The sequence below is a fragment of the Gastrolobium bilobum genome, unplaced genomic scaffold (genome assembly GCF_033153095.1).
Source record: "Gastrolobium bilobum isolate Gb01-03AN ecotype WA unplaced genomic scaffold, APGP_CSIRO_Gbil_v1 utg29262, whole genome shotgun sequence".
In the NCBI taxonomy this organism is placed as follows: domain Eukaryota; kingdom Viridiplantae; phylum Streptophyta; class Magnoliopsida; order Fabales; family Fabaceae; genus Gastrolobium; species Gastrolobium bilobum.
Window position 1 is genome coordinate 151370 of NW_026895682.1, and position 19688 is coordinate 171057.

At 39.8% G+C, this 19688-nt stretch overlaps 1 long non-coding RNA gene across 1 annotated transcript; it reads left to right on the forward strand.

The window, feature by feature from the left end:
• The first annotated feature begins 3741 nt into the window (after positions 1–3741).
• On the forward strand, positions 3742–5327 carry LOC133289555 (uncharacterized). Its single transcript, XR_009748500.1, has 4 exons — positions 3742–4023; positions 4310–4386; positions 4488–4569; positions 5001–5327. It is a non-coding gene; the product is annotated as an uncharacterized LOC133289555 (long non-coding RNA).
• Positions 5328–19688: the final 14361 nt, after the last annotated feature.

Genomic DNA, 19688 nt, shown 5'->3' on the forward strand with positions numbered 1-19688 from the left:
GAAAATTGAAATGAAGATGGCCAATGACCAATTCAATTTTGTACACAAAATACATAGTCTAACATTGTAAAATTTTTTTCTTTCTTTCTTGTCTTTCCCAGAGAATTGGAAAATGTACCCAGACAGATTATTGCAATTCCCTCAGTATAATTTAGTTGGATTTCTTTTATAAACTTTCCAATGACCCTTTATTACAAGTTATTAGGTGGATGATTGTCTATTTTCTATGGCAGACTAAAATATACTAGCAGGATCATATTTTTACTCGTGCATGAACCTGGTTACTAACCACTCCCGGAGTCCCGTGGTGATGATCTGCACGTGGTATTTGTGCTTCCTTCTTTACATTGCTTTTATAAAAAAACAGGAACCAAACCTTTTCTTTCTTTCTTTATTTCAATATTCTTCATGATCAAAACACAACTTTTTGACAGGATAAATTGGGAAACATTGTTAATGATTTAGGTGATGGTCCATGATGAGAGATTCAAAAATCTAAATCCTTTTCTAAAATCTTTGTGATGCAGATTTTTACATAGTACCTCTGATTGTGTACTTAAATATGCATGAAAATAATTCTAGTACCTATGAAACACTGAATAATTTTTTGCATTATTTCCAATATAGTCAAGGAACAGTTGCATTAAGATGATATTGAATTCATGAACCTCTGTTAAGTTGGAGTATTTGATCAATAAATATGTAGGGAACACAAGAGTTGTATTTGAACAATAATTTTTCATTTTAATTCCACCAAAATTGAGAATATCTTCCATTACTGTTGCCAAATTTAGGTCAATACAGTAGAAGTGATGATTCATGTATTGCTGCCCAATAAGAAATTAATAATCCATGTGATGGTGCTGCTTGATAAGGAAAATGGAAGAATCGATGACCTTTATAAAATGGGAATAATTTTTCAGTGATGATAGAATGGGAAGGGGCACTAAATTAACTGAAGATAATTATTCTGTTGTGCTGAAAGCAGGAATTAAATGAGCCACATATTGAAGAATCTAGAAACGAGTGGCTAAAGCTGTTTCAGTACAAATGAGTTTTGTGGTCCATGTTCGGCTCAAGGACATATTGAAGTACAATAGGTCAGCACTAAGCCAATAATGACTATTGTCAAGTTTGGTCAATATCTCCAAAATAATTACTTCTCTTAATCCCTACTAAAACCTGATCACCTGTTATATATTAGGGTTTTATGAGTATAATGTCGTAGGATATAAGAAAATTTTCCTACTCTCACAATAAAGAAATAAAGAAGAGAGAGAAAGTGAAATGATGTAAAAAAAAAAACACGTGGACCTCACCTCTTAATTGTGTGTGTAAGAAAGTTTTATTGGGTCATGTAACATGATACTAATAAAACCCTATATATTAACCGGAATTTAATAATGATACTGGTGCACACACACACACATATATATATATATATATATATATATATATATATATATATATAAGGGATAGGATCCATTGACACCGGTGTCAAATTTTGAAATTTGACATCAAATTCTAACCGTTGATTTTCGCCAATCAATGGTTATCATTTATTGGCAATTGATGATTAATTAATAAGTGTAATTCTCAATAAATGATAACCGTTGATTGGCGAAAATCAACGGTTAAGATTTAGTATCAAATTTTAAAGTTCGACACCGGTGTCAAAGATCTCCCTATATATATACATATATATTAGAATTAATTGAGATTTGGCAGAAGTTAAAAATGTTTTGACAACGTATTGTCATAACTTTCTCAATAACATTTTCCCACTTCCAAAGGAATTAATCATACAAGAAAGAAACTAAAATGGAAAACCTTTAAACTGAAAAAGAATGCCTTCTGTACAAATTTGCCTCTTCTAATCTATCTCAATCTCCATTAGATTGTCACAGCCCATTCAAGCGAGAAGTGAGGCTTAGGAACTCATCTTCCATGCATGGAATTGTGAGACCACCTGTTGGATGATCATATCCGAATTCTTCTTCTGATTGACTTAGTAATTCTTGAAATGAAGGCTGGTTCAAGTACGATATAGGAATCACAAACCGCCTCATTTTATCTCCAACATACACTGCAAAATAGCCTTTTGGTACTTCAAACCCCTTAGAGGCTGCTTGGGTTGCAGAAAATGATGTCCGTCTAATACCTGGTATACGGAAACCCATGTTGCTTCACACAATAAACAAAATATTGATCTCAAAGGACTTGTATAAGAAATAAATATTTGAGTTCTTATGCTTCAGGATACAAATGACTTGTGTTGCTAGACAGAACCCAAGAACCAGTGTATATAAGGGCCTCTGGAGTCCAATTCCACAATATTAATGAATGATTTTGACGGGACTATGATGGGGTCTACTAAGAGACACGGGATCACATGGTATTGTCTTAGAAGACTCTTTCAAGGATTAGGAAGTTAAATGGGAGTGCATGCCCCACCTTCTGAGATAAAAACCAACTGATGGCCCATTTGAAATTAAAGAGTCATCTGAATAGGTGAAACCAAATGTTTGTTCATGTATTGTGCTGTAGCTAATCCAATGGTAGACATGTTTTAGACATCTCACATGTTACTTAGGATTGACAATGCTGCCGATATACATATACCAACTAATATCACATTAATGGTATGCAACCTCCATGAAACAATGTTTAGAGGCTAGAAGATAACCAATGTTTACATGATCACGAGCTACTACGAACCACATTTTTTATGTTCATCAGATTCTAAGCAACACCCCGTGAAATTTGTATACATGAAGTTGGCGGCCCCCACATCCCAAAAATAAGTGTCAACATGTTCCCATTAGACTTTCTTTTGCTCACATACGTCAGTTTTATTTCAAGCGAGGTGATCCGTTGGCCTTCGGTCCAGAAGGTGGGACTTATGTTATCTACAATAACGTGTTACATTGATCCTTGAGAAAGTGCTCTAAGACAAACACCATGTGACCTCTTAATGCCATTGTCTCCCATCTGATAGCCCTCCTCCACTGATCATTCAAGTTTCTAACATATCCATTTATCTATATATATTCATGGCTGCAAGCATTCAGAACCAACTCAAATCATTCACATCCTGAAACATTCGAAATTCAAAAGCTTGCATATTATTTACAAGTCTTTTTTTAAGACCATTCTCAAGTTTCAACACATAGACCAATGGGTTTTCGTTTACCTGGTATCAGAAGGGCGTCATTAGCTGCAAACCAAACATCTTCAAAAGCTGTGGACGTGCCAAAGGGCTATCTTGCAGTGTATGTTGGAGAGAAAATGAAGCGGTTTGTGATCCCAATTTCATACTTGAGCCAACCTTCGTTCCAAGACTTGCTGAGTCAAGCTGAGGAAGAGTTTGGATATGATCATCCCATGGGTGGCCTTATATAATAGCCCTAACCTAATTAATTAGCAAATTGCATGTAATTAAATAATTAAGCATGTTTTAATGAGTAAAATTAAGTATAAGGCTTAATTAAATGAATCTGAGTCACTTTGAAGTTAAAAAGTGTACTCAGTGAAAATTAAGGGGTATAAATGGGTACTGGCGAAAGTGCCCAAAATATAAAAATAAAATTGTAAATATTCCTAGAATAATATTCCAGACTTTTGGGTAAAGTTTGGTAATTAATGGAGTTGAATAGATAGACGAACCAATACCCGCCTAAAGTCACTTAACCTATGTTAAGTGACTAAAGAACAAAAGGAACCCCAAACCCCCCAGAAACCCGTCGAGCCAGAAAAGAAGAAGGAGGAGAAGGAGGAGAAAGGGAGAGAGAAGAAGAGAGAGGGAAACCCTAGGGAGAGCAATCCTCCACCGATTGGAGTGATTCAAAAGCCTAAACCACTCTAAATCTTTCCCTCATCACTAATCCTAGCTTGGTTCTTGGTGGGGAGTGTTGTGTTGTGAGATATCATCCCCCAAAATTTCGACCCATTGATGATTGGGTGTCATGGAGGAGTCCATTGCTTGAAGTGATGCTTGGAACCTCTTCCTTGGGTGTCTTCTAGGTGAGTTCATGTCTTGATGCAATTCCTTCCATGAGTTTTATGGTGATGGCTATGTTAGGGTTTCATTGAGAAAGATGTATGCATGGTGGGGTAAATTAGAGCTTGATTAAAGTTAAGTTCCTTTGTAAATGTTGCTAGTGATGATAAATAAACAGTAGAAATGCGTTTAGATGGTCATTTAGTTGTTGTTCCATGTATTAGAAAATTTATGCTTGAAGTATTGATTTTCTAGTAGTGTAAGACATGGTTTGGTTGGTTGGGTATTGATTGTGCCTTGTTGTGTTAGGATTGAGGCATTTGGGCCAACCTTGAGAAACCAACCATTGGAGCAAGCTATGGAGCTTGATTAGCTCCATTGGATAGGTGAGTTCATGCTTATGTTTGGTATGAATTGTATAGCTTGGTTGATAGCTATGAGATGTTATTGGATGCAATATGTGTTAATTGCATTAAACCTTGTGTAGGTTTTGTTTGAGAAGTGAAGTATTGTAATTGACTGACTGTGGAACCTGTTGGTGGTGAACAAAGGTTGACTGAAGCATTGAGGTAAGCCTTCGGACCTTGGGTGTAATTCCCTTGATTGTTCCACCAAGCCCTGAAAGGGTAGTGGTGATTATAGTGTATATAAATGCAATAAAATAGTGTAATGCTTTGTTATACGTATGTGTATGCATTTGGTGTGGCATAGGATGGTGTTTCCCTATGTTGGTATGTGGCATGACGATGCGTAAATCATACTTGGTAGTTAGCTGGCCAGTAGGACTATTTGCATCTGAGTTTCCTTAGGACAGCTCGAGAGCTCGAGGGATTTCTCCTGGAGATGTATTGCACTTTGCATAGATATGTATTTACTGCATTATTATTGTTATTGCTATTACACTGATATGGAACTGTGGGGTGGAGAGATGCTCCAAGGACCCCTGGTTTACTGGATATATTCGTATATCTCACCCCGTGTTGTGGGGACCCCCTTTCAGGTGAGGATGCTGCAGGAGCCTCTGGTGGCAAGTGGCCATATCTGGATTATGCATGAAATGTGGCATTTCTTTTGAGATTGTACATGTTGTTTTGTAGCTCACATGTATAGAATTAAATGAATAGGCAATGCTAGATTTATGATTTGTATATTGGAATGGACTTAGCCTATGCTCATGCCTTTGGTCATCTCTTTTGTTGATGAGAGCCAAGGGAATGATCATAGTATTTTGTAAGCTAAGTTCCATGATTTGTAATGGGTATGTAATGTAAATGATGCCACTTGAAATTCAGATATGCATGCTTTTATGTATTGAGTTATTGAATTGGTTGGGCTGAGAAATCTTATTAGGTACCTAGTTCTAAATTGGGAATTGTTGAGAAAACAAGGGTTATGCTGCCCAAATTTTAGTACAAGCCATGAGGAAAAGGGCATGCATGTCCCTTTAGATGTGTTTGTATTATGCAAGAACTAAGAACCATTTATGAAGAGGAAATTATATGATAGGTTGGGACGGTGGTGTATGTATGGAAGTTGTAGATATTTTTCTTAGCTTTCCATAGAGACCAATATTGTGTGAATTGGACATGTATAACTCTAGTTAGAGGTAAAATACTAAGAATTGGTGAAACCTTCAGAGCTTTGGCGCATCTGGCGCCAAACTTGGCGCACATCACGCCATTTTGCTTGAAAGCTTCTGTTTCGTGGCGCAATTCGCGCCGGAGTTGGCGCAAATCGCGCCGGGATCACCAGCTGGCGCACCTGGCGCCAACCTTGGCGCCTCCAGCGCCATTTCGATGGGGAGCTTCTGTTTCGTTGGCGCCCGCCGCGCCACAGCTGGCGCCGGTCGCGCCGGGATCAGCAGGATTCACGCGCTCGTTTCGTAGAAAACCCATAACTTGGGCTACAGTGCTCCGATTTGAGCGCGGTTTGAACCCACGCGTAGCTAACGAAGAGATCTACAATATAGTAGAAGTTGTGAAATAAACAAGAAGTAAATTAATGGTTTAGAAATGGAGTAATAACATGATGTTAAGCTTGGTTTATCTGGTTCCGCAAGGTAATATGGTTATGATCACGCAATTGGATATTTTAAATTCGGCGTCGTTTTAAAAAGAAAAATTTATCCGGATTTTTAATTGAGCCAATGTGATTGTAACTGCGCTTAATATCATAATGCGATGTTAACAAACCGGTTCTAGAACGGGGTGTTACACCTTACAATTCCTTGCAGCGAAGATGCGTTCCAACATATCACTTCTCGCTTGAATGGCCTATAATTATAAATCTCACACCATACGAAACTGACATGGATTAGTAGAGACATTTTTGTACAACTTCAATAGGCATCATCCTAACTTGTAAAGATCCTCTTTCTCATAGAACGGGAGAGAGAGAGAGAAAAAAAAAACAATCAGAATGACAAATTCATGTCTTCTGTTTTATATGTAATGACAATGAATTCAACTACTCAAGCGGATTCTCTGTATTTTCTGTTTATTATTAACAAAATTACAATGTTCACTTCTCCCTGCACTTAGGATCTTACCAAGTATGAGCAAGGTTGCTTGCTGTAAGAAAAACCAGACTTTTGATATGATAAATTTCAAAACAGGAATAGAACACGTGATTCCTAGCAAGTGCTGAGCAAAAGTATTTTTCCTAGGACCAAGAAAAGGATAAATTTATTTGGGACAGAGTTAAAATATATACTAATTAAAAATATGCATAATATTCATATGAAATTAAAATTTCGGGGTGACAAGGTTCAATCATATATGAGGTACCTTCCCTGCATAGGCAGGTGAGCAGCAATGGACTTAGTATCATGGTTTAATTATTCCCTTGAATCACACTTGCCTAATTCCATAGCAAAAGCTTTTTCTCACAATATTGACGTATGGTTTATCCATTATTCCATATTTGTATTTTTTTTTTCTGTCTGTAATAAAGTTTTAGATATGCGTCAAAATTTCCAAATTTCATTGATCAGGGCTGTAATTATCAGATTTCGGTGCTAGTTCTGCTGACGGTCAACCACAGTTGCTCAACAACTTCAGATGTTCTCATTCTAACTAGCTCGGTGGCCGAAGTTGAAAATTGATAAAAAGAAAGATCTAAATTCTTTAAGAAACCCAAATTTCTATATTTGTTAGCTTATGGTATTTAGGGAATCTCTTTGAAGATCGCCTTGTATCTAAACGCTTCGTAGCAAGACCACAGGAAAAGCTCACAAACTATGGCTTGGCTCTATCAACTGGATATTTATCTTGTCAGAGCAATTTAGCAAATCAATAAAGTTCTAAATTTATTATTATTATTATTATTTTAATGATGGAACAGGGTTATAAGTAACTATATTTTTTGTCTTGCATGGACTATATAATGGATGTACATCTTGTACTACTTTTGTTACGGGGAGGGTGCAACAGATCTACATAACCACTCTACCGTAGACAATCTTTATTTTACTCTTAGTGGTTAGGGAAGTGGTTAGCTCAAGTCTGGGATCATGCCCTCCATTTACTAGTGATATTAGTCAGTAACAAAGGATATTGTCACAAAATGTGGTCTTCCTTTGCCTCCAATTCCATTATTATTTTATAGTTATCAGTTAGATTTATGGTCTGTATACTAGATTCCAAGAACTGGCAGTTTATCAATATGAATAACTTATGTGATGTGTTTGGAGCCTGTCTGGAACATAAGAAGGCCATTGCATCGGCTTTGCAATTATTAGTTTTTTGGCTGTAAAGTCTCTTTCTGTTGACATGAATTGTCAAATCTCAAGTACTGGTATTTTATCAATACGAAGAACTTATGTGATAAGTTTTGAGCCTGTCTGGAAAATAAGAAAGCCATCACATCAACTATGCAATTATTAGCTTATTGGCTGTAAAAGTCTCTTTCTAAAGGGGCAACCAAGTTGGCATGAATTTTGAAATCTGAAGTAATACTTGATAAAAACCATTAAGACAATACCATGTGACATATCACTAGCCCTTGTCTCTCACTAGACCCCATCAAATAGCCCACCAACCATTCAATTCAGTAGAGATTTGTTTCCTCAAACTCTCATATCTATCTATATATATACTCATTATGGCATTCTCAACCAATACAAGTCATTCAAAAAATTGAGAATTCAGATATTTCTTTCTCACACAAGCTCTTGCATTTATTGTATTGTTCTTGGTGTTTTGCAACTCGTAACAATGGGCTTCCGTTTACCAGGTATTAGAAGGGCATCATTTGCTGTAACCCAAGCAGCTTCCAAGGCTGTGGAAGTCCCAAAAGGGTATCATGCAGTGTATGTTGGAGAGAAAATGAAGCGGTTTGTGATTCCCATTTCATACTTGAATCAACCTTCATTTCAAGAATTACTAAGCAAAGCAGAAGAAGAATTCGGATATATTAGAGGAGAAAGAAAACTGAATGTATTTTCATATTCATTGATTGAATTATAATGTGTACAGTACATAGCAATTTATACAGAAGAAAAGAATGCTTCTAGAACCTATTCTGTTCTAACTAACTTGCGTATTCTCAGGAAAGGAATAAAAAGAATAAAAGGAATAAAAATCTAAAACTGATAACAAAAACTATAACAGAATGATAAAACAGTAAATTACAAAACTATCCCACTCTTAATACTCCCCCTCAAGGTGGGAAATAAATTTTTGAAATTCCCATCTTGGACAGCAGTGCAGCAAATTGTGTAGGAAACAGAGGTTTAGTTAACAAATCTGCTAACTGATTCTGGGAGCTGACATGTAAAGCTTTAACTTCACCTCTGATTATTTTTTCTCTCACCAAGTGACAAAAAATGTCAATGTGTTTTGTTCTCTCATGCAAAACAGAATTTTCAGCTATGTGAAGAGCTGCTTGATTGTCACAAAATAATAAGGCTGGACCATCATGCTTTAAATTCAATTCATGCAACAGAGTGCTAATCCAAGTTAAGTCACAACAAACATTGGCCATAGCCCTGTATTCAGCCTCTGCAGAGGATCTTGAAACTGTCGTTTGCTTCTTTGACTTCCATGACACCAAAGATTCACCAATAAAAACTGCATAACCTGTAACAGACCTTCTTGTGTCACAACATGAGGCCCAGTCTGAGTCTGCAAATGCTTTCAGCTTTATACCATTCTCAGAACCATAGAACAGCCCCTGCCCAGCAGTCCCTTTGATGTATTGCAGCAGTCTATTCGCAGCAGTCTATTCGCAGCTTGCATATGAGGTTCTCTTGGATGTGCAAGAAATTGGCTCAACTTATTTACAGCAAAACAAATATCTGGCCTAGTAATAGTCAAATATAACAATCTTCTAATCAATCTTCTATAAGTAGTTGAATCATCTAACAGTTTTCCCTCTTCTAAAGACAATTTAGCATTTGGCTCCATAGGAGTGGATTTGGGTTTGCAACCCAAGTAACCAGAATCTGATAGGATTTTCAAAGCATAACCTCTCTGATTCAAGGATATTCCTTTATGATTGCGGGCTATCTCAATCCCAAGAAAATATTTCAATTCTCCAATATCTTTTAACTTGAAAAATTGATTTAAAAATATTTTCAGACTAGCAACTTCAGCAGGGTTATTACCAGCCACAATAATATCATCTACGTATACTAAGAGACCCAAAAAATTAGAACCATTAATTTTAACAAACAGAGAATGATCTGCAGAGGATTGTTTGAAACCATTTGATGTCAAAACTGAAGAAAACTTTAGAAACCACTGTCTGGATGCTTGTTTTAGACCATAAAGTGACTTGTGTAACTTACAAACAAGGTTGGAAGGTAAAGGCTCCCCCTCACGGTGATAACCAAGTGGAGGCCGCATGTAAACCTCCTCCGAAAGATCACCGTGCAAAAAAGCATTGTTGATATCCAAATGGTGGAGAGACCAACCTGAAATAGAAGCCAAAGCAAGTAATATTCTCACAGAACTAATCTTAGCCACAGGGGAAAAGGTCTCAAAGTAGTCAATGCCCTCTTATTGAGTGAAACCTTGGGCAACCAAACGAGCCTTGTACCTCTCCAAGGACCCATCAGCATTAAGTTTACACTTGAAAACCCATTTGCAACCAATTGCACGTTTTCCATGAGGTAAAGGAACCAAAGACCAAGTACCATTTGATTCCAAGACATCTAACTCAAGGGTCATAGCTTGCTGCCATAAAGGGTTTTGAGATGCTTCATGGTATGTGGAAGGCTCAATATGATGGGATACCGAATTAATGAAAGCCTGAAAAGAGGGTGATAGGCGGCTGTATGATAAAACAGATGAAAGAGGATAGGGAATAGTGGAAACGGTAGAACAAATGAAATCTTGCAGGTAAGAAGGAGGTTTGGTAGGTCTAGAAGGTCTAGAAGAGGGAATGGGAGGAAGGATAGTGGGTTGAGGTAGGATAGTGTCAGAAAAAAAATTGGAATGGTCAAGGGAAGGCTTGCTAAGAAAGGGAAAAACATCCTCATGGAAAACAAGATCTCTAGTAATAAAAACACGATTGCTAACAGGATCCAAAACTTTATAAGCCTTATAACCGGGGGGATACCCAAGAAAAATAACAGGGATGGCCCTAGGGGAAAATTTGTGTCGATCCCTAGGCAAAGTGGAAGCGAAACAGAGACAACCAAAACATTTTAAATGACTGTAAGAAGGGACTTCATTAAAAAGTACCTGAAAGGGGGACACATTCTTGAGAATAGGACATGGAAGTCGATTAATGAGATAAACAGCTGTGTGTATGCAATCAGACCAGTATGACAAAGGAACATGAGATTGAAATAACAAAGAACGAGCAACATTTAAAATATGTTGGTGTTTTCGTTCAACAACAGAATTCTGTTGTGGACGATCAACACAAGAGTGAAAAGGGATAATGCCATTGGAGCGAAAAAAGGAATCAAAATTGAGTTCAGGAGCATTATCAGATCGCACAGATTTTATTTTCTTTTGAAATTGTGTAAGAATGAGAGTGTAAAATTGGGGAAACACAGTTAACACATCAGATTTAGAATGCAAAAAATATACCCAAGTGTAGCGACTACAATCGTCAACAATGGTTAAAAAATAACGAAATCCTTCAATAGACAAGGTAGAAAAAGGTCCCCAAACATCCAAGTGTATTAAATCAAAAGTGGAATTGGACAAATTCTTGTTGGAAATAAAAGGTAAGCGCCTCTGTTTAGAAAGAGGGCAAATGCTACAAAATGAATTACAATGGTCTGAGAGTACTGATAAATTTAAAACTGATTTAAGAAGGGACAATCTTGTGGAAGATGGATGACTGAGACGAGAGTGCCACAAAGAAGAAGCGACATCAACAGATCGAACAGAAGCAAGAACGCAAGGAGACTCACGGAGGACATAAAGGTTCCCATGACGATCAGCAGTCCCAATCTTATGGGAGGTGGAAGGATCCTGCAAAATAGAAGAAGAAGACGAAAAAGAAATGGAAATCCCAAGAGCAGAAGAAATAGAAGCAACAGATAAAATATTATAATGAAATTGAGGGATAAATAAAACAGGAAAAAGGGAAAATCCGGGGAATGAAACAGACCCTATACGAGTAACATTAATGGTGGATCCATTTGGGAGAGACAAAAAAAAATCAGAAATAGGTTTAGTGAAAGTAAAAAAATCAAGACAACAACAAATGTGATGGGTAGCCCCGGTATCTAAAATCCAAGAAGATTGAGATAGAAAAGAGGAAGTACCAGAAATGTTAGCAACCGATGGTGATGGAGGAGCTTGTTCAACAGAGGACGAAGTCGTCGGTGGTGAGATCGAAAGATGGGTGGAAAGTAAGGCTGAAATTTGGGATAACTGATCAGGGGTGAATGCAATCACAACAGTAACTTCAATATTAATGACTCAACAGAACACGTTCATCCAATATTGCATTAATTTGGTTTGGGAATAATTCCCTTACAATCAGAATCAAGAAGGTAAATGACCAACTATAAAATAGCTATTACAGACTCCATACTCATATTGCTGATATCCATCCTATTACATACTACGATACCCAAGTTCACCACACTGAACCCCACGTCCAGGTGCTACTCCTTACTTTCCACTTTTCAGAATGATCTTCTCCTCCTTCTAACCGTCTCCTTATTCCCTATTCCTCACAGCTCATCACAACCCCTTCCCCCACGTGACCCTCTCCATTCACAGCATCCCACGTGGCATTGTTTATAACTGATTTCTGCCTCATATGAATTCCTTGCTCTTCTTCCTTACTTCCTTTTTCTCCCGTGCTTGTGCCGTCCACTTGGCCCACTGTGCTGTTTCCTTCCACTTGGGCCTTCTCAGCTTGGGCCTATTTACTGATACTGCTTCCTTTCACTTGTGTCTTAACTCTTCTGCGTGTATAAAATTGCCTAAAAGGCCTTAGGGGCCCATCAATACTCCCCCTGGAAGAATCACCTTGTCCTCAAGGTGAAATGAAGGAAATTGGTGCTGAGACACCTCCAAATCCTCCCAAGTGCAGTCACAGTCCGAGAGTGCCTCCCATTGTACCAATATCTCCACTTTCCCATTCAGTAGCCTCCTAGTGTCACGAACGGCCACTGGTTGAACATTAAGCTCTAAGGTATCAGCCAAACAGCTTGGTAAAGAAATCATGGGTACCATTGGTTGGACATCAAGTTTAAGTTGAGATATATGGAAGACCGGATGTACCTTTGAATATGAGGGAAGCTCCAAACGATAGGCCACTGCCCCCACACGCTCTATTACCTTGAAAGGGCCATAAAAGCGTGGACTCAATTTTTCATTAATCCTTTTAGCCAGAGAGCGCATTTTGTAAGGTTGTATCTTCAAAAACACCATGTCCCCAACTGCAAACTGAACCTCTCTCCTCCTTTGGTCTGCTTGGAATTTCATGCGCTGTTGAGCTCTATTCAAATTCTGCCTAAGGTCATTCATCACCACATCCCTGGCAACCAGCCACTGATCTAAAGCATCCACTTGAGTTCCCCCTTTTTCAAAAAGAAACAGAGAGGGAGGATCTTGTCCATATACATCCTTAAAGGGTGTCATACCAATTGACCGATTATAAGTCGTATTGAACCAAAATTCAGCCCACGATACCCACTTAGCCCAACCACGAGGGTGACCATTAATGAAGCACCGCAAATATGTTTCAACAGTTCTATTTACTACTTCAGATTGTCCATCCGTTTGAGGATGATAAGAGGAACTAAATCGTAATTTAGTACCTGACATTCGAAATAGCTCCTTCCAAAATAGGCTCATAAACACCCTATCTCTATCCGAAACAATAGATTTAGGGAAACGTACAACCTCCTTCACAAATAACTCTGCAACATTCTGAGCCTGATAAGGATGCTTTAAGGTTAAGAAATGCGCATACTTGGTGAGTCGATCTACCACCACCATAATGGTGTCAACTCCAAGAGACTTGGGCAATCCACCAATAAAGTCCATTGTTACATCCTCCCAAGCTTTTTCTGGTACAGGCAGTGGCTGCAACAAGCCAGCAGGCAGTAGCCCTTCATACTTTTGTTGCTGACAAATTCCACACTGCTTGACAAACTCAGCCACCCTTCTACGCATCCCTTTCCAGTAGAATACCGCAGCAATCCTTTTGAACGTTCTCAATTCCCCAGAATGCCCCCCAAGAGGAGAAGAGTGAAATTCAGACAAGATGGCAGGGATTTGAGCCGAATGTTTAGGTAAAACCAACCTATTTTTAAACCATAAACAACCTTTAATTACCTGATAACCAGGATGGGAAGTAGCTTCGTGCAACACTTTCGTAAGTATTTTCTTTGTGGACTCATCATATAAGACCTCATCGGCTATATCTTACAAGTCGGGGCTGTTTACCAGGGTCAATTCCCTGCACTCCATCACTCTAGACAAAGCGTCAGCAGCTTTATTTTCCACCCCTGGCTTAAACTGGATCTCAAAATCAAACCCCATTAATTTGGCTATCCATTTTTGTTGACCCTCAGCTATCAACCTTTGCTCTGTCAAATACTTGAGGCTGCGTTGGTCAGTCCTAATAATAAAGTGTCTTCCCAACAGATAATGACGCCATTTATGGACGACAAACACTATAGCCTTTAATTCCCTCTCATAGACAGACAATCTCTTCGCTTGATCCGAAAAAGCTTGGCTCAAGAAAGAAATAGGACGTCCCCTCTGCATAAGGACAGCTCCCATACCCACCCCCGAAGCATCGGTTTCTACCACAAAGGTCTCCTCAAAATTGGGTAAAGCCAGCGTAGGAAGCCTCACCATTTCAGCCTTTAACAACTCGAAAGCTTCTTGGGCCTCTTTGTCCCATAAAAAACAGTCTTTCCTCAACAATTGCGTAAGGGGTCTGGCTATATGACCGTACTTCTTCACGAATCTCCTGTAATACCCAGTAAACCCCAAAAATCCCCTCAACTCCTTTATATTTCGAGGTACTGGCCACAATTGGACTGCTTGCAGCTTTTTTGGATCTGTTTTAACACCCTCCTTGGACACCACATGACCCAAGTACTCCAATTCTTCCTTAGCAAAACTGCACTTCTTATAGTTAGCAAACAATCCTTACTGCTTCAGGATCTCCAGCACAACACGAAGATGATACTCATGCTGTTTCTCATCTTGGCTGTACACCAAGATATCATCAAAAAATACCAAGATGAATTTACGCAAATGAGGCTTGAAAATGGTATTCATCAACGATTGGAAGGTTGATGGAGCATTTTTCAACCCGAACGGCATTACGAGATACTCGTAGTGCCCCTCATGTGTGCGGAAAGATGTCTTCTCAATGTCTTCCACCTTCATCAATATTTGATTATATCCTGACTTTAAATCCAACTTGGAAAAGATGCCAGCCCCATTCAACTCATCTAACAGCTCATCAATAACAGGGATTGGAAATTTATCAGTGATAATCACCTTATTCAAGGCGCGGTAGTCCACACAAAACCGCCAACTGCCATCTTTTTTTTTTAACTATGATCAACGGACACGAGTAAGGACTGTTACTAGGCCTTATCATTCCTGCTAGCAGCATCTCCTTAATAAATTTCTCAATTTCCTCCTTTTGATAATGTGGGTAACGGTATGGCCTCACATTGGGTATCTCGGCCCCCTCTTTCAAAAGGATTTGGTGGTCACACCCTCTACTGGGAGGTAATTCTGAAGGCAACTGAAACACGACCTTGTACTCCTCAAGCAGCTCTGAAATTGGATGTGGGACTCCTTCAAGGGAACTGGGATTCAGAGAGATTAACCCCAATTCCACATAAAACTTCTCATCATTTTTCTTCCAAGAACGATACCTTTTTACTCGAAATCTGCTTACAAGAAAGATTTGGATCCCCCTTCAACTTGACCAACGTTATAATAGCCCATATTAATTAATTAGGAAATCAAGTGTAATTAATTAATTAAACATGTTTTACTGGGTGAAATTAAGTATGAGGCTTAATAAAATGAATCTGAGTCACTTTGGAGTTAAAAAGTGTACTCAGTGAAAATTAAGGGGTATAAATGGGTACTGTCAAAAGTACCCAAAATATAAAAATAAAAATAGTAATATTCCTAGAATAATATTCCAGACTTTTGGGTAAAGTTTGGTAATTATTGGAGTTAAATAGATAGACGAACCAATACCCGCTTAGAGCCACTTAACCTATGTTAAGTGACTTAAGTCACCAAATGACCCTCATTTCCCACCCAACCCGTCGAACCAGAAAGGAGAAGAGAAGAGAGGGAGAAGAGAGGGAAGAAGAAAAGGGAAAGAGAGAGAGAGAGAGAGCTAATCCCAACGGTTTTGGGTGATTCAAAAGCCTAAATCGCTTAGAATCTCGCTCTCTTTCATAATCCTTGCTTTGTTTTGAGTGGGGAGCATTGTGGAGAGAGATATTACCTCTCAAAAATTCGGCCCTTTGGTGAAAATTGGGGTTTTGAGAGTTTCTACCTCCATTGAAGCTTGAGGAGCCATCAATCCTTGGTTGTGTGACCATTGGTGGTAAGATTCTAACCCTTGAACCTCATGATTCCTAGAAATTTGCATGAGTTAGGGTTTGTGAATAGTAAATTGGGATTTTTATGAAATGTAGTTGAATTAGCTATGTTCTAGGAAGAATGGAGCTTAGAGCATGTTATGGAAAATGCTAGGAATGTCATTTAATCGGTGGAAATGAGCCTAGATAGTCATTTGATAATTGTTCATAATATTGGAAAATTCATGTTTGGATTGGTTAGTATTCTAGCATGTTGAACAATTAGTGAGTTGAATGATTGATTGGGTCCTTGTGATGTCTAGGATTGAGACATTTGGACCAACGGTGAGTGATCAACCATTGGAGCAAGCTATGGAGCTTGAATAGCTCATTGGAATTGGTAAGCTCATCCTTGTGTTGTGGTATGAATAGGATAGCTTGGATTGATGATGATGAGTTATCCTTGAATGCAATATGTTAATTGCATTACCCTTGTATAGGTGTATATTTGTAAAAGTTGATTGCTGAAACTGTTGGTGAAGAACAAAGGTTGACTGAAGCATTGAGGTAAGCCTTCGGACCTTGGGTGTAATTCCCTTGACTGTTCTACCAAGCCCTGAAAGGGTGGAGGTTGTGATTGTGTATATAAATGCAATAAAATAGTGTAATGTTTTGTTATACGTATGTGTATGCATTTGGTGTGGCATAGGATGGTGATTCACTATGTTGGTATGTGGCATGACGATGCGTAAATCATACTTGGTAGTTAGCTGGCCAGTAGGACTATTTGCATCTGAGTTTCCTTAGGACAGCTCGAGAGCTCGAGGGATTTCTCCTGGAGATGTATTGCACTTTGCATAGATATGTATTTACTGCATTATTATTGTTATTGCTATTACACTGATATGGAACTGTGGGGTGGAGAGATGCTCCAAGGACCCCTGGTTTACTGGATATATTCGTATATCTCACCCCGTGTTGTGGGGACCCCCTTTCAGGTAAGGATGCTGCAGGAGCCTCTGGTGGCAAGTGGCCATACCTAGATCATGCATGAAATATGGCACTTCTTTGAGTTTATGCATGCCTTTTGTAGTTGACATGTATAGGATTTTATTTTGAAAGCCCATGATCATTTGTATATCTTGATTCATTGGATGAACTTAGCCTATGCTCATGCCTTTGGTTACACCTTTTGTTGATGGGAGCCAAGGGAATGATCATAGTGTTTTGTAAGCTAAGTTCTATGATTTGTAAAGGATATGTAATGTAAATGATGCCTACTTGGAATTCAATATATGCATGCTTGTTATGTATTGAGTTGTTGAATTGGTTGGGCTGAAAATCAATTAGGTACCCTCTTCGTTTAAACTGGTAAACGATGAGAAAACAAAGGTCATGCTGCCCAAATTCTAGCTAAATCTCATGAGGAGAGGTTGGATGAGTGCTAGGATTTAGTTTTGGGGCATGGACATTTGGGGTTTGTAATGGGGATGCATTTTCCTCTAGGCTTGGACTTGAGAAATGTGGGAATTGGAATTCCCTGGCAGCGCGCTTAAGCGCCCAGGAGCGCGCCCAAGCGCCCTGCTGCCCCTGCGAGTGCCAATGCATTCTGCCTCCTCGCGCTGGAGCGCCCAAGTGGGGGCTTAAGCGCCCAGGATTGCGCGCTGGAGCGCCCTGGCGTGCGCTTAAGCGCCCCTTGCTGCAGAAAGTTGGGTGGCTTACTGACCCCTCGTGTTTTAGCGCCCAGGGTTGCGCGCTTGAGCGCCCTGGTCCGCGCTTAAGCGCCCTTCGCCACTGAAGGAGGAGATGCTTCTGTCTCTGCGCGCTAAAACGTCCCCGTGGGAGCTTGAGCGCCCAGGATAGCGCGCCTGAGCGCCCTGTTGCGCGCTTAAGCGCCCATCCACACTGGAATGCCTGATGCTTACTGCCTCCGTGCGCTTAAGCGCCCAGATGGAGGCTTTAGCGCCCGATAGCGCGCGCTTGAGCGCCCGGTAGCGCGCTGAAGCGCGCTGGGCCTGTGACCAACACTCTCTTGTGTTGCTCCAAATTGTCCTAACTTGGGCTACAGTGCCCCGATTTGAGCACGGTTTGAAGCCACAGGTAGCTAATGAAGAAACCTACAATATAGTAGAAGAAGTAAATTAATGATTTAAAAATGGAATAAGAACATGATGTTAAGCTTAATTGATATGATTCCGCAAGGTAATACGGTTATGATCACGGAATTGGGTATTATAAATTCGGTATGTTTTAAAATGAAAAATTTATCCGGATTTTAATTGAACACATGTGATTGTAACTGCGCTTAATATCATAATGCGATGTTAACAAACCGGTTCTAGAACGGGGTGTTACATTATATGGTATCAGAGCAGTTTCGTTGGGAATAACTGTTAGCTATTGTTGAGTATGCTTAGTGTTCGATGCTTTATAGTTGTTTTAGTACTCTGTATGATTATTGCATTTGTGATCACTAAGTGTGGGCCTGATCAACTCACTTCTTTGTGTAACATGTGTAGTGACATGACGAGGAACCGAAACAACCCCGGACCATCAAACACCAATGCTCAGCCAGAACCTGTTTTGGCTGCTCTTGTGAGGCCTAGAAGTGGCCGTGGGGCAACGGGCGTACCGCCTGATCCCGTGGCTGAAGCTCTTGCAGCCGTTCAGAGAGAGTTGGCTGCTAGCAGGCAAGCCAATGAAAATTTGTTAAAGACAAATGAAGACTCGCGGACTGCTATGGCCGCGATGATGACCGAGTTGAGGACGTTGAGGGGTCCTAGGCCCGTGAACCGGCAACCCACTCCTCCTCCTCACACTGCTACGCCTTCTCCACCTCCTTCACAGGAAGAGGGTGGAGTGGGTAACAATGAGGGTGAAGGTAGTCACCACTCCGGAAGTCGGAGTCATCACACTGAGGTTCGTCAACCTCAAGTTGAAAATGTCGGTGATCATGAGATGGAGGAAAGGAGACTGATGGCTTTCCGAAAACATAAACCCCCTTCTTTTAAGGGAGGTTATGAGCCAATGGCGGCTGCAAAATGGCTCCAAGCTATGGAGAAAATATTCAGGGTGATGAGGTGCCCTGACGCAATGAAGTTGGCTTACTCTGTTTATATGCTGGAAGAGGAAGCAGAAGATTGGTGGACAAATACCGTGCAGCCATTAGAAGCTGAAGGTCGGGAGGTCACATGGCGGTTATTCGAGACATTGTTCTTGGATAACTACTTCCCTAGAGAGGCTAGGGAACAAAAGCAGAATGAGTATAACGATCTCAAACAAGGGTCGATGTCTATTGACCAATACTTCTCAAAATTCAATGAGTTGGTGAAATACGCCAACTATGGGCGAGCCTTACCCACCCCGGCTGAAATGACCTCCAAGTTCCAATGGGGTCTTAATGAGAAGATGTCTCGGAAGATGTCAAATTGTGACATCCGAGAGTTCAGTCGGTTTGTAAACCAGTGTAGAAAGGTGGAAGAAGTGTATAAGGTGTCCCAAGCCAAGAAGTCTTCTGAGGCCCAGGCACCTAGTTCCAATAAAGCAACGGGCTCAGGTTATTGGAAGAACAAGAAGGTGCAAGGCAAGAAGCTGAATGCGAATAAGCCCTTTGACTTGTTCAAAAAACTCGGTACTCAGAAGAAGTTTGTTGATAGAGGACCTCCTCCCAAGTGCAAGGGATGTGGCAAAGAGCATAGA